The sequence below is a fragment of the Saimiri boliviensis genome, chromosome 11 (assembly GCF_048565385.1).
Source record: "Saimiri boliviensis isolate mSaiBol1 chromosome 11, mSaiBol1.pri, whole genome shotgun sequence".
NCBI lineage: Eukaryota > Metazoa > Chordata > Mammalia > Primates > Cebidae > Saimiri > Saimiri boliviensis.
In genome coordinates this window covers 116,981,863-116,998,179 of record NC_133459.1, presented here as the reverse complement: position 1 = coordinate 116,998,179, position 16,317 = coordinate 116,981,863, and the positions used below count along the sequence as shown (strand labels likewise).

The 16,317-nt window shown below is 42.1% G+C and overlaps 1 protein-coding gene across 2 annotated transcripts in view; it reads right to left on the bottom strand.

The window, feature by feature from the left end:
• Nucleotides 1–16,317, bottom strand: part of DIPK1A (divergent protein kinase domain 1A) — a 197,273-nt gene that overhangs the window by 93,000 nt on the left and 87,956 nt on the right. The window lies entirely within an intron of this gene.

The following is a 16,317-nucleotide window of genomic DNA, read 5'->3' as shown; positions in this document are numbered from 1 at the left end:
AACTGAGGCTTTGGACTCAGACCTGGATTTCATCTAAGCTCTGCTACTTATACCTGTTTGATGATGAGAAAGCTTGTTGCTATTGGGGTGTGCATAGAATTTTGAAACTATTTTTCCCACTTGACATAGTCTGAGGTGGTGTGTTATCTACTCCTTCCAAGAATAGAGGCACTCTATTATTATTATTTATTTATTTATTTATTTTGAGATGGAGTCTCACTCTGTTGTCCAGGCTGGAGTGCAGTGGCACGATCTCAGCTCACTGCAACCTCTGCCTTCTGGGTTCAAGTGACTCTCCTGCCTCAGCTTCCCGAGCAGCTGGGACTACAGGCATCTGCCACCACGCCTGGCTAATTGAGGCACTCTTTTTTTTTTTTTTTTTTTTTTTTTTTAAAGGTGGGGTTTCACCATGATGGCCAGGCTAGTCTTGAACTCCTGACCTCAGGTGATCCACTCACCTCGGCCTCCCAAAGTGCTAGGATTACAGGCGTGAGCCACTGCGCCCGGCTGAGGCACTCTATTTTTAAAACTGGTTCTGGTTTTAGGCCAGGTGCGGTGGCTCACACTTGTAATCCTGGCACTTTGGGAGGCTGAAGTGGGTGGATCATTAGAGGTCAGAAGTTTGAGACCAGCCTGGCCAACATGGTGAAACGCTGTCTACTAAAAGTACAAAAATTTGCCAGGCAATAATGGCAGGTGCCTGTAATCCCAGCTACTCAGGAGGCTGAGGCAGAAGTATCACTAGAGCCTGGGAGGCAGAGGTTGCAGTGAGCCAAGATTGCGCCACTGCACTCCAGTCTGGACAAAAAGAACTGAGGCTTTTCTTTGTGTTACAGAAACTTTACTTTGGAAAATGAGAGAGACCCTGTCTCAAAACAAATTTAAAAAAAGGGCCAGGCGTGGTGGCTCATGCCTGTAATCCAAGCACTTTGGAGGCCAAGGCAGGTGGATCACCTGAGGGAGTTCAAGACCAGCCTGACCATGGTGAAACCCCCTCTTAAAAACAAACAAACAAACAAACAAAAAGTTACTTCACCACTGCCACAAAGGTAACTGACAAAGAGATTTGTGTGATCTCTTTGACATCCTTGAGATCATCAAAAAACAAAAAACAAAACAAAACAAAAAACCAAGAAAGGGAAAAAACCCCACCCACTCTCTGAAAAAAATAAAGTACCAATGAAACCCTAGGCACAATAAATGAGGATGACCTGCTAAATTCAGTAAAGATTATACCACAGCCTAGAAATATGCTGAGATTAAATACCCGATATGGTCCCCACTCTCAGACAAAGTTGGCAGAGCATCAAGTAGATGGTACATCTGCGGAGCAGAACCATTACCCTGATTGCAACAAAGGTTTAAGGGGCACAAGCTGTGGGAACTTTCCAGGACACTATTTGGCATCATGAAATAGTAAGATAAGGTGGGGCTGAATGATAAAATCCTCAGAAATACAGCAAATCTATAAGAATTAGGAAGAATGAAATAGAAAAAGCAGATGTCAGATACAAAAAAATTTCTAGGCTGGATGCAGTGGCTTACGCCTGTAATCCAGCAGTTTAGGAGGCTAAGGTGGGTGGATCACCAGAGGTGGTGAAATCAAGACCATCCTGGCCAACATGGTGAAACCTTATCTCTCTTAAAAATACAAAATTAGGTGTGGTGGCACCTGGCTATTAAAAATACAAAATTAGCTGAGCATGGTGGTGCACACCTGTAATTCCAGCTACTCGGGAGGCTGAGGCAGGAGAATCGCTTGAACCCAGGAGGCAGAGGTTGTGGTGAGCCGAGATCACGCCATTGCACTCCAGCCTGAGCAACAACAGCGAAACTCCCCCTCAAAAAAAAAAAAAAAAAAAAAAAATTCTAGAAGAATGTTGCTGTGAATCAGACTAAACATATTGCTATGAATTTAAAGGACTTACTGAATCAGTTTAAAATAAGACTTCAAAGCAGAAGAAATGATGAGGCAATAGAAGGAAGTTTAAAATAAGCTAACAGAACTCAGACAGGAAGGAAAAGAAAACATCCTAGAAATAAAAGCCACGTTATAAATGAGGGGAAAGACAGGGATAAAACACAGTAAGATTTAGGAGGACTAGGCAAGGCACAGTGGCTCATCCCTGTAATAACAGCACTTCGGGAGGCTGGACAGGCAGATCGCTTGAGCTCGGGAGTTTGAGAGCAGCCTGGGCAACACAGCAAGACCTCATCTCTACAAATAATACAAAAGAATTAGCCGGGTGTGGTGGCACACATATGTAGCCCTAGCTACTCATGAGGCTAAAGTAGGAGGATTGCTTGAGCCTGGGAGGCAGAGGCTGCAGTGATCCAAGATTGTACCACTGCACTCCAGCCTGGGTGACAGAGTGAGACCCTGTCTCACACAAAACAAAACAAAACAAAACAAACAAACAAAAAACAACTTAGGAGGACAAGGACAAGATTGAGAAAAGCAAGCAAAATCAAACAGAAATTCAAAAATAACTAGAATTAATTTAAGATAAATTTATAGATATAGAAGACAAAGTATAGCCACCATGTTCATATGAAAGAGAAAGGGGACAAGTGGAAAAGAAAAAATATTCAAAGTAGAATTCAAGGAAACTTCGCGTAAATAAAAGAACACTTTAATCTACGGATTAAAAGGACAACAATGAATGTCCCAAGAAAAACTGACATGAATGACCCCTGTGACATATCCCACTGAGGTCCACTGAACTTCAAAAATAAGTTATCCTTTGAGCATACAGGTTAAAAAGATCCAGGCACCTTTAAGGGGAAACAAATCAGATTGGCCCCAGTTTCTCCATAGCCACATTCAATAGTAGCCAACAGTGGTGCAATATCAGCAAAGGCTTTGGGAAAGGAAGTGAGAGTCGCCTATGTCCTAATAGTCTCATCTGTGAAGGGGATGTTAACAGGCCTTAATTTACGGTGTCATTATGAGGCTTAAATAGTGTAAGTATAGATCACCTGTGACTTTAAAGAGTGCTTAATCACAGCTATTATTATTTCACATAGCTGAACTTTATTTTAGTAGACACCAAATGTTTTTGAACACATAAGATTCAGAAAATATAATTTCCACAAGCATCTCTTGAAGAAATGATTAGAGAATGAATTTCAGCCAACAGAGTGATGAATGGATAAACGGAACATGAAAGCTAGTTGAAATGGACTGGATTGGGCTGGGCATGGTGGCTCACGCCTGTTATCCCAGCACTTTGGGAGGCCAAGGCAGGCGGATCAAGGTCAGGAGTTTGAGACCAGTCTGGCCAACATAGTGAAACCCCGTCTCTACTAAAAATACAAAAATTAGCTGGGCATGGTGGCGCAAACCTGTAATCCCAGCTACTCAGGAGGCTGGGGCATGAGAATCACTTGAACCCAGGAGGTGCAAGTTGTGGTGAGACAAGATTGCATCACTACACTCCAGCCTAGGCAACAGAGTGAGAGAAAAAATGGACTGGAATGAAAACAGTGCAGGAAACAATTAACATAAACTGTGTGTTTTCTTTCTTCTTTTTTTTTTTTTTAAAGACAGAGTCTCACTCTGTTGCCCAGACTGTGTGCAATAGTGTGATCATGGCTCACCATAGCCTTGACCTCCCAGGCTTCAGTGATCCTCTTGCCTAGGCCTCCCAAGTAGCTGGCACCACTGAAGAGGCTGAGGCAAGAGGATCCCTTGAACCCATCAAGTTGAGGCTGCCATGATCATGCCACTGCACTCCAGCCTGGGCAACACAGTAAGACTCTAAGAAAAAAAAAAAAGAAAACCAAATAATAATGAAAATACAGTAAATTCCCAAAAGAAGTAGAAGAAATAATAAACGAAGAAATAAATGGAAAAAAAAAACCAGGCCAGGTGTGGTAGCTCATGCCTATAATCTCAGCACTTCGGGAGGCTGAGGAGGGCGAATCGCTTGAGTCCAGGAGTTCGAGACCAGACTGGGAAACATGGCAAAACCTTGTCTCTAGAAAAAATACAAAAATTAGCCAGGTGTAGGCACACACCTGTAGTCCTAGCTACCTGGGAGGCTGAGGTGGGAGGATAGTTTGAGCCCAGGAGGTAAAGGCTGCAATGAAATGTGATTGTGTCACTGTACTCCAGCCTGAGCAACAGAGTGAGACCCTGTCTCAAAATAAATTGATATAAATAAAAGGATAGTTCTTTGGAAACTTTAACAGAAAAGATACACCTTTAGCAAGACTGATTATGAGAAAAAGAGGAGAAATAAATAGACATTATTAGCAAAGAAAATAGTAGTGATGGTGAAAATCAGAAACAATTTATGGTAATACATTTGAAAGAAACAATTTTTCTAGAAAAATATACATAATAGAAAGCCATGCGGGAAGAAATAGAAAAGCTGAAAGATTAATACACATTGGGCCGTTTGTCATACTGTTGTTGTTTTTTCTGAGATTACAGGTGCCCACCACCACACCTGACATGGTGGCTCATGCCTGTAATCCCAGCAGTTTGGAAGGCCAAGGTGGGTGGATCACGAGGTCAAGAGATCGAGACCATCCTGGCCATCATGGTGAAACCCTGACTCTACTAAAAATACAAAAAATTAGCTGGGCGTGGTGGCACAAGCCTGTAATCCCAGCTACTTGGGTGGCTGAGGCAGGAGAATCGCTTGAACCCAGGAGGCAGAGGTTGTGGTGAGCCAAGATTGTGCCATTGCACTCCAGCCTGGGCAACAAGAGCAAAACTCCGTCTCAAAAAAAAAAGATTAATACACATTTAAAAAAATGAATTAATAACCAAAAAATCTTTTCCTCCAAAGAAAGCAGGCCAGTAACTCTATGAGAGATTAGTTTTAAGGAAAAAAAAAAAAAAAGAACGCAGGCCAGGGTACAGTCTTGGGAGACCTGCAGCATGCCAACCAGATGCAGGCCTGGGAGATCCACCATCCAGATGCAGTTTGTGAGAGTGGAAAATGGGTAAGAAGTTAACGCCCATCAACAGGAGCATGGCTGAATAAACTGTGTTATATTCACAGTGTGAAATACTATGCAGTCAGGCGGGTGGATCACGAGGTCAAGAGATCAAGACCATCCTGGTCAACATGGTGAAACCCCGTCTCTACTAAAAATACAAAACATTAGCTGGGCATGGTGGCACATGCCTGTAATCCCAGCTACTCAGGAGGCTGAGGCAGGAGAATTGCTTGAACCCAGGAGGCGGAGGTTGCGGTGAGCAGAGATGGCGCCATTGCTCTCCAGCCTGGGTAACAAGAGCAACACTCCGTCTCAAAAAAAAAAAAAAAAAAAAAAAAAAAAAAAAAAAAAAAAAAAAAAGAAATACTATGCAGTCATTAAAATGAAAGGATTAGGCCCACACATATCAACATAATGTTAAATGGAAAAAAATTCAGAATGACATAGGCAGTTCAGTAGCATTTATTAAAGTTTAGATGCATGCAAACATAAATATAGTGTTTATGTACCCCTGCCACACGTAGAAAAGCAACATGGCAAAAACTCATACCAAATTCAAGATGGTGGTTCCCCTGAAGAGGGAGGCAGGGTAAGAGAGCTTCAACTACATCTGTAATGTTTTACTTCTCTTTTTTGGAGACAGAGTCTCACTCTGTTGCCCTGGCTGGAGCGCAGCGTCATGATCTCAGCTCACTGCAACCTCCACCTCCTGGGTTCAAGTGATTCTCTGCCTCAGCCTCCCGAGTAGCTGGGATTGCAGGTGCCCACCACCACGCCTGGCTATGTTTTACTTCTTTTTAAAAATGAAGTAAATATGGCAAATGGTTAAGCTTTGTTAAGAAGGTGGTAGCTACACAGAGTTTGTCATACTGTTGTTGTTTTTCTGAGATGGAGTTTCGCTCTTGTCACTCAGGCTGGAGTGCAATGGCGCGATCTTGGCTCACTGCAACCTCCACCTCCCAGGTTCAAGTGATTCTCCTGTCTTAGCCTCCCAAGTAGCTGAGATTACAGGTGCCCACCACCAGAGCTGACTAATTTTTGTATTATTAGTAGAGATGGGGTTTCACCATGTTAGCCAGGCTGGTCTGGAACTCCTGACCTCACGCAATCTGCCAGTCTTGGCCTCCCAAAGTGCTAGGATTACAGGCGTGAACCACCACACCCGGCTGTCACATTGTTTTTTATATGCCAATTCTGTTCTAGGAGATTTGCATGTATATATCTCTTCAATTCTCACAATCTCCCTATGGAATAGGTATTACCATTATCTCCATTTTATTGATAAAGAAACTGAGGCAAGGGAAGTTCAAAAGAGGGTAAGAAATTTACAGAAAGCAGGTTAATGGCAGAGTTGGAACCTGAGCCCAGTCTGTCTGTCTCATGAGCCTGTTTTTTTTTAACCACAAAGATAAGAGAACCAGGAATATTTATGTTGCAGAGGACCAGGCAGAGCAGGTTTAGTACCGGCTGGGTCAGATGCCCCTCCTGAGTGCACCCACTAAAGGTTTCTCTGGTCATTCCCTCTACACAAGCAACTCACAACAGGGCTAGGACTTTCCTCCTTGTTTCCTGGGGACTTTGTACAATGCCTGGCACATAATCAAATATATATAAAAAAGCACTTGCCAAATGGATGAATGAATGAAGTGTATGCCAGGTTTTTATCCGGAAGTAGGGCATTCTGTTATGAACAATTCATGGGATTGAATTTAAAGAGTGATACCCTTCCACTGTCCTCATCTGGGGCTCCTGAATCTTAAGAAACACTTTATCTTAACTCTGTTTAATGTCAGGATTTAAACATGACTCTTTCCACAACAACGAGCTTTCAATAAATCACCTTAGAGTGTATATTTCGTTCCTGAGCCTACTTTCTTCCTCCCTTCTCTCTGTATATTTTCAAATCTAACATTATTTCTGTCCATGTTATTTTCCCTGTGGAAAGCTGGATGATTTGAAGGCAGAGACTTGGTTACATTCATCTTCGAACCTCCTCTCCCCTCTAGCATACAGCACAGTTTGGTATTTAAGTGTTCAGTAAATGTTTATTAACCAACATAAATAGTGGTTATGGCTTTAGAATCTCATTTAGGATTAAAATGCATACTTTTCTATAATATCTAATTAAAATTTTTTTTAAAAGCTCAAACCAGGTATCTCATTAGTAAACTTATTGGGACTAAAATTCTACTTCTGAGCAAAAGCCTCAAGCCAACCCTGCATCAAAGAGTTAGTTACAATAAGCAGGCTCTTCAGCTTGTGGCTTCCATCACAAACCAAAAGCAAATTTCCCACATGCTTGTAAAGAAAGGATGGTTGACCACGTACTCTTTTGTTTTATTTTGTTTTCAGGCACAGCCTTATACAAACTGTAATTACTGTGACTAAAATGATCTTCTAAATAAAAAGACACAGAAATTATAGAGAATGTTCCACTTTACCATAGGATAATCAGCAGAAACCATCAAAGGTTTTTCCTGCCTAAGATTCTTTACTCCAGTGATCCCCCTAAATGCCTCTTGTTTGCACATACCTCATCATACCAGGAGATGGCACTCTTTAGTCTTATTTGACAAAACCCACCCGAGTTGAATGATTAATTTCATGAACTATGGAAACTGTACCACAAGGGGGCAATAACGATGAACAGATGTTCATCTGCTACTAGGTTTTAAGTAATTTCCTAAAATTTGTGTTCTAAAAATGTATTTCAGACAAATTCATCAATTTTTCCTAAGGGAAAAAAATAGCAGAGTTGGGTTGTTAACAATGCCTGAAAATCTTCCACGTCTCTAGTCAACACCCTCTCCCGTTCCCCCATCAACGATATTAAATCACCATTTTCTAGACTTCACTTGATGTTAACATCCTCATCCCTCCCTCTCTCTCTTAGCCATTAAAAGTGCTCAAATCTCTCTCCCCTCTCCCCCCAACACACACATCCTGTCCACTCTCTCCTTCCTTTGGTTATAATAGAGTCTGCAATTCATTTAAAAATTCCTCAGCACACACAGATATATGTGTTTAAGTTATACTCCAGATGCCTCTCATATCCAAATCAGGAATACACAGATGCTTGGCTAGAGCTGTAATCAGGAAGTCAATGCTTGAGGAAGCTACTCTAGGCACTTCTATATTCCTTATCTCCTTATTTTGATCAGATTGGTCAGTTTCTGAGATTTTTTTTAAATTAGAAAATCAGGCTTTAGTTGGTAAAATTTGTGGTTTTCCTTTGAGACAGGGTCTTACTCTGTTGTCCAGGCTGGAAGTGCAGTGGCATGATCACAGCTCACTGCAGCCTTGACCTCTTGGGCTCAAGCAATCCTCCTACCTCAGCTTCCTAAGTAGCTAGGGCTACAGGGGCATGCCACCACGCCAGGCTAATTTTTTATTTGTAGCAGATATGGTGTCTCAATCGGTTGCCAAGGCTGGTCTCGAGCTCCTGGCCTCAGGCAATTCGCCTGCCTTGGCCTCCCAAAGTGCTGGGATTACAGGCAGGAGCCACTGCACTGGGCCTGTGGTTTGTTGAATGGCATGAAAAATGTTACAAATGGATGATGATTGGTAAAATTAAAGGTATCTAAGATATGTGGATTGGCTAAAGTATGAGATATTCCATACCTTTTCACGAAGAGGGTTTAAGAACCAGTTGAGGCTATACTCTTTTTCTGTTTTTCCCCAGACGAATTCTCACTCTGTTGCCTAAGCTGGAGTGCAGTGGTGTGACCTTGGCTCACTGCAACTTCCACCTCCCGGGTTCAAGCAATTCTCCTGTCTCAGCCTCCCAAGTAGCTGGGACTACAGGCACATGCCACCATGCCTGGCTAACTTTTGCACTTTTAGTAGAGATAGGGTTTCACTATGCTGGCCAGTCTGGTCTTGAACTCTGACCTCATAATCCACTGGCCTCAGATCCCAAAGTGTTGGGATTACAGGTGTGAGCCACTCAACTTGGCGGAGGCTATACTCTTTACATTTAGGGAGGTACCTGCAGCTAACAGTTTTACAGTCAGAGGTTCTCAAACTTTAGAGAGCTTCAGATCGAATGGGAGGCTGATTAAAACACAGTTTGCTAGACTCGTCTCAGAGTTTCTGACTCAGTAGGTCTTGGATTAGGCTGAAAATATGCATTAATTTTAAGTGCCCATGCTGGCCTAAGAGACCACATATTGAGAATTGCAGGTTCAGAATTTCTAGTGGCCTGATGCTAATTATAAGGAAACAGAAGGCTGTCTCTGAAGCATCACTGCTTTTGCCTTTACTAAATCTTTAATGCAAGTTGACAGAGCACTTAAAAAGGCAGGGTTGGCTGGGCACTGTGGCTCATGCCTGTAATCCCAGCTCTTAGGGAGGCAGAGGCAGGAGGATAGCTTGAGCCCCGGAGTTTGAGACCTGCCTGGCAATATAGCGAGATCCCATTCTCCACAAAAAGGCAAAAAACAAAAAGACAAAAAATAAAAATAGAAAAAGCAGAGTTAGGGACCAGGCACAGTGGCTCATGCCTATAATCCCAGCACTTTGGGAGGCCGAGGTGGGTGGATCACCTGAGGTCAGGAGTTCAAGACCAGCCTGGCCAACACAGTGAAACCCCATTTCTACAAAAAAAAAAAAAAGCCGGGCGCGGTGGCTCAAGCCTGTAATCCCAGCACTTTGGGAGGCCGAGGTGGGTGGACCACGAGGTCGAGAGATCAAGACCATCCTGGCCAACATGGTGAAACCCCGTCTCTACTAAAAGTGCAAAAAATTAGCTGGGCATGGTGGCACGTGCCTGTAATCCCAGCTACTCAGGAGGCTGAGGCAGGAGAATTGCCTGAGCCCAGGAGGCGGAGGTTGCGGTGAGCCGAGATCGCGCCATTGCACTCCAGCCTGGGTAACAAGGGCGAAACTCCGTCTCAAAAAAAAAAAAAAAAAAAAAGCCAGGTGTGGTGGCATGTGCCTGTAGTCCCAGCTACTTGGGAGGCCGAGGCAGGAGAATTGCTTAAACCCAGGAGAAGGAGATTGTAGTGAGCCAAGAGTTGGAACTTTAACTTTAATGAGTTTACAGGCAGATTATATGAAATGTTTTATGACTGCTTGAAAATAAATTTATTTATTGAAAATAAAATGTTTTTTTTTTGTTTTTGAGATGGAGTTTCGCTCTTGTTACCCAGGCTGGAGTGCAATGGCGCGATCTCGGCTCACCGCAACCTCCGCCTCCTGGGTTCGAGCAATTCTCCTGCCTCAGCCTCCTGAGTAGCTGGGATGACAGGCACGCACCACCATGCCCAGCTAATTTGTCGTATTTTTAGTAGAGACAGGGTTTCACCATGTTGACCAGGATGGTCTCGATCTCTTGAGCTTGTGATCCGCCCGCCTCGGCCTCCCAAAGTGCTGGGATTACAGGCATGAGCCACCGCGCCCGGCCTTGAAAATAAAATGTTTTATGACTAAATAAAGGTCTACATGTCTAGCAGAAATTGCTTTCATTACAACGTAGTAATAAGATTGCGTGGGGGTAGTTAATCCTCAGTTATAACTATCAAACATCAGTGGATTCTGTTCCTTCCCTCCCTCCGACCTTTCTTTCCCTCCCTCCTTCCCAATCTCTGTCTTTTTTTTTTATTGTCTTATTACAGTGACTAGGATATTCAGTAATATGTGGAATAGAAATGAGAATGTACATCCTTGCTGATCCTAATCTCAGAGATTATATATTCAGACTTTCACCATTACATTTGATGTTGGCTGTAGGTTTTTTATAGATGTCTTTTACCAGGTTGAGAAAGTTCCCTCCTATTCTTAGTTTGCTAAGAATTCACTGAATTTTGTCAAATGCATCTATTTAGATAATCATATATTAGTGGTTTTTCTATTCTCTCTTTTTTTGAGACAGGGTCTCACTCTGTCACCCAGGCTGGAGTGCAATGTGATCTTGGCTCACTGCAACCTTTGCCTCCTAGGTTCCAGTAATTCTTGTGCCTTAGACTCCTAGGTAGCTGTGACTGCAGGTGGGAACCACCAGGCCTGGCTAAGTTTTGTATTTTTAGCAGAGATAGGTTTTCATCATGTTGCCCAGGCTGGCCTCAAACTCTTGGCCTCAAATGATCACCCACCTTGGCCTCCCAACGTGCTGGGATTATAGGCGTGAGCCGCCTCGCCCAGCCAATACTCCTAACGGTTTTAACAATGAACTCTGACTTGCAAATTTTAGTCCTTTTATTATTTAACATCCTTCAGTATTTGTCCTGGTTGACCACACAATTTTAAAACTCTTTCCTATGGCTTCTCTCTTTGTGTTTTCCTCCTCCTTCTCTAGCAACTCTTTTTATTTTTTTTCCTTTTTTGAGACAGGGTCTCACTCTGTTGCCCAGACTGGAGTGCAGTGCCGTTATCACGCCTCACTGTAGCCTCGAACTCCCTGGGCTCAGGTGATCCTCGCATCTCAGCCTCCCAAGTATCTGGGACTATAGGCATGCACTACCACACCCGGCTAATTTTTGTAGTTTTTGTAAAGACAAGGTTTCGCCATATTGCTCAGGCTGATCTTGAACTCCTGAGCTCAAGCAAACTGCCTGTCGTGCAACTCTTTATGAGTGTTCCTTATGGAGTTCTCTTCCTTTCTCACCATCTTAAGTATTTGTGTATTCCAGGGTTTTGTTCCATTTTCCTTGTGTTCTCTGTATACCATCATCAGTGATCATTCCCACAGCTCTGAGGAATCCTGGCTCTATCCCAGCCCAGGCATTTTTCCTGAACTAAATATCCAAGTACTACCTGGACATCTCTTGTCTCAATCTGGATAACCTAAAAGCCATTCGTACTCAACCTACCCAAGACAGAACCCATCACCCCCTGCCCTCCTCTGTCCCAAGGGCTGTCCTGCTTTATGGCCTGCCTCAGGGAAGGTGCAATCAACCACCCAGGCACTGAAGGAGGAAGCAGTGAGTTGTCCTAAATTTCTTGGTCTTCTCTATGTCCCCAAACTCAACTGGTCACCAATTGCTGGCAATCAAATTATTTCCTTCATATCCTTTGAAGCTGTTTCATCCCTTCTCATCCCACTGTCAATGCCACAGTTTAAGCCCTCACTTTGTGCCTGGATTATTACAATAGCCATAAAACACATCCCCCTGCTTGTGCTGTCTCCTACCTAATCTACCCTCTCCACTACAAGAAGCAACATTTTTCTAAAACATAAATCTGATTAGTAACTTCCCTGCTTAAAAACTTCTATTGACTCTCTACTGCTCTGAAAGTAAAAGTCACACTCTCTACCATGACATACAAGGTCTGTTATGAGTTTGATCCTGCTTCTTTTACCTCTGCAAACTGTCCTTCATCTTTGCTCTAGCCATGCTATGCCTGGAATGTGGCATTATTTCTTTTGTCTGTAGTTTTGCACATGCCTCTTTCTGTCTGCAATGCTCATTCATCAAGATTCAGCTCAGATGTAACCTTTTCCAGAAAGTCTTCTGGGACCTTCTTCATTAGGGCTTCCCAGCAAAATACTGCTTAGGATATACTTATGCTGAAAAATTATTGTTGTTTATTGGCAATATTTGGGATATACTTACACTCAAAGTGGTCCTAGTTTATTTTAAATTTGAATATAATTGGGCATCCTGTATTTTTATTTGCTAAATCTAGCAACCCTACTCCCATTCTCAATTATGCGCTCCTCCTTTTTATTTTTCCATATCCCTTACTAGTTTGTAAGCATCTTCATGGCAGGGACACCTCTCATTTTTGTATTTTTAGGCTCAAGCACAGTGCTAGTAAGCAGACAACAAATATTTAACTAAAATAAAATGTTTTATTGCTGGCTTGTTTCTTCCAAGTTGGCTTTAACCCTTAGTCTCTTTCTTGCTTCACAGGAATAAGCTAATCCTAACAATGATACCACTTGTCCCAGGATTACAACAAGTATCACAAAATATAAGAGAGTGTAGCATAAGATATGAGGGCCACCAGAAGTGCTACTATGATTGAAGATTGGCTGGGCAGTGATGGCTCATGCCTACAATCCCAGCACTTGGGAGGCTGAGGTGGGGGGAATCAATTGAAGCTAAGAGTTCAAGACTAGCCTGGGCAACACAGCAAGACCCCTGTCTCTACAAAAAAATAAATAAAATAAAATAGAGATTTCCTTAGAAGAGGGTTTATGTGTGTTAAGATTTCAAATAAAATTGTTTAATACATTTTTTAATAAGTTCATAAAGACTTAAGAGAAAAGAGCTATACTTTTCTTAAAAGGAAAAAAGCTTGTACTTTAAAAACAGTGTGTTCTGGCCAGGCATGGTGGTTCATACATATAATCCCAGCACTTTGGGAGGCTGAGGCAGGAGGATCACTTGAAGTCAGAAGTAGGAGTTCAAGACCAGCCTGATCAACATGGTGAAACCCTGTCTCTATTAAAAATACAAAAAAATTAGCCAGGCATGGTGGCACATGCCTGTAATCCCAGCTACTCAGAAAGCTGAGTCAGGAGAATCTCTTGAACCCAAGAGGTGGAGGTTGCAATGAGCCAAGATCGCACCACTGCACTCCAGCCTGGGCAACACAGCAAGACTCCATCTCTAAAAAAATGAAAAACGAAAAACCAGTGTGTTCCCAGTAGGACTGGTTCAGTATATTTTAAAAACACAGTATAATGGCAGAAAATAAACTTGTCAAGTTAAATAATAATTGATCCTAAGCAAAAGCAGAGCTAAATGAAATACAGTTAGTTATATATAGTTAGCTATATATTACTATCTAATTGAAAACATGGTTCCAAATCTCTTAAATTTATGTTGGTTGCTTTAAGCAATAAACCATTATCCCAAGAAATCAAATTTCAAAAGAGACTGTAATAAAATTTAGAGGTCCTTTTATTTTTTAATACTTCCATTTAAAGGATGTGCCCATAATGGCCACAAACGTTTGCTAGAGTTATGTAGTGAGTAATTTCTTCATTATGACCCAGGTAGAAACTTAGAACTCGCTTGTCTAGAGGAACATGTCAGAAGAGATCAATATTAAACAATGTGGTCCTGAGAAATGTATAGAGGGGAAATATTCTTCTCTGCCTCTTTTTTTCTCCTTTATGAAAGAACCCAACAAACAAAATATGCTGTGTCAAGAGAATCTTAGAAAATCAAACTGTAAAATTTCTTTATGGGTAGACACCAAATAGGATTTGCTGAAATAATGAATTAGTGATTTTTATAATCAGAGAAAATGTAAAAAATGATATAACAAGGCCAGGTGCAGTGGCTCACACCTGTAATCCCAGCAGTATGGGAGGCCAAGGCGGGTGGATTACCCGAGGTCAGGAGTTTGAGACCAGCCTGGCCAACATGGCGAAATCCTGTCTCTACTAAAAATACCAAAAAAATCAGCCAGGCATGGTGGTGTGTACCTGTAATCTCAGCTACTCAGGAGGCTAAGGCAAGTTAATTGCTTGAACCCAGGAGGCAGAGGTTGCAGTGAACTGAGATTGTGGCACTGTATTCTAAGCCAGGACGACAGAGCGAGACTCCCTCTCAACAACAAAAAATGATATACTATATAGTCAAGTACGTGACTCACACCTGTAATTCCAGCTACTCACGAGATCTAGGTGGGAGGATTGCTTGAGGGCAGGAGCTGGAGATCAGCCTGGGCAATACAGTGATAACCCATCCCTAATAAAAATTAAAAATATTAGCTGGGCATGGTGGCTCATGCCTGCTACTTGGGAGGCTCAGGTGGGAGGATCCCTGGAGGCCAGGAATTCAAGGCTGCAGTGAGCTATGATCATTATACTACACTCCAGCCCGAGTGGCAGAGTGAGATCCTACCTCCAAATAAAACAAAAAAAGCAACTCCTCAACCCTTCCTCCACCATATTATATACTTAGCTTAATGGAAAAAGAAAAAAAGTACAACTGAAAAAAAAAAAAAAAAAAAGGATTTTTCCAAGCACATCTAATTAAGGTTAGCTGTTGCTCTCATTTTTTTTTTTTTTTTTTGAGACGGAGTTTCGCTCTTGTTACCCAGGCTGGAGTGCAATGGCGCGATCTCGGCTCACCGCAACCTCCGCCTCCTGGGTTCAAGCAATTCTCCTGCCTCAGCCTCCTGAGTAGCTGGGATTACAGGCACGTGCCACCATGCCCAGCTAATTTTTTGTATTTTTAGTAGAGACGGGGTTTCACCATGTTGACCAGGATGGTCTCGATCTCTCGACCTCGTGATCCACCCGCCTCGGCCTCCCAAAGTGCTGGGATTACAGGCTTGAGCCACCGTGCCTGGCCCGCTCTCATTTTTAGAGAGTTCTCATTCCCCACAACTTTGGGCTTTTCTGGGTGTACCATTCCCACTCCATTTCCCTTCTTGGAGTTTTAACATCCTATTATCCATCTCACTAGAGTCAAGCCCTAAATGATGGATAATGACAATGGAAAAGTTTCATATTTTTATTAAAACTGAAAACAGCAAACTTGAATTCAAACTGCAAACTAATGTACAGTGTGCAAAATTAATCTCAGTTCTGGCTCCTACCTTATAGCATTACCCTAAATCTTTTAAGGAACGTTATCCATTGGTTAGAGAAAACATCTCAGGAAAATAATACTAATATTCTACAGTGCTTTCCAGTGTTAAAATGATAATATACTTGATTACTAGATTAATACACACTGTACATAATTTATATGAATACATATATAATGTGTCCAACATTGTTTGTTTTTAGAATTTACTATAAAAAAGACAAAAGAGAAAAATGTATTAATTTATAGCCAGTTAAAAGTCCCAACCAAGGCTGTGGTTCAGTGGCTACTAATACATGGTCCTGGGAATTCTCTGATCTAATGCTAGCAAGCATCTTGTTCTTTGGGATAAAAGTGCTAAGGTAAGCCTGGTTTATAATTAGAAGGAAAAAGAATCTCATTCGTCTTTATAAATCCTTTCTATTCTAAAAGGCCCTGTAGAAGTTCTGCCTTCTCTATGAAGCCTTTCCCTTCTATTCTATCTAAAAATATCTCTCTATTCATAGATGCCTTCTTTCTTTACATTTTTGTAGTACAACTATTTACAATACAAACCAAATAATTTTAACCTGATGTGATGGTCTTTTGATGTGCCAACTTGGTTGGCTAGGCCATAGTCCCTAACTACCAAAGCAAACAATCTAGGTGTTGCTGTGAAGGTATTTTGCATATGTAATTAAAATTTACAATCAGTTGACTTTAAGAGAGATTATCCTAGGTCATCTGGGTGGGCCTGATTCTATCAGCTGAAGTGCCTTAAGAGCACCATTGAGGATTCCCTGATGGACAGCAGCTTCAGCCCATGCCCAAAAATTCCAGCCTGTCCTTCCTGATAGCCTTCCATATAGAGTTTAGATTTGCCCAGCCAGTCCCC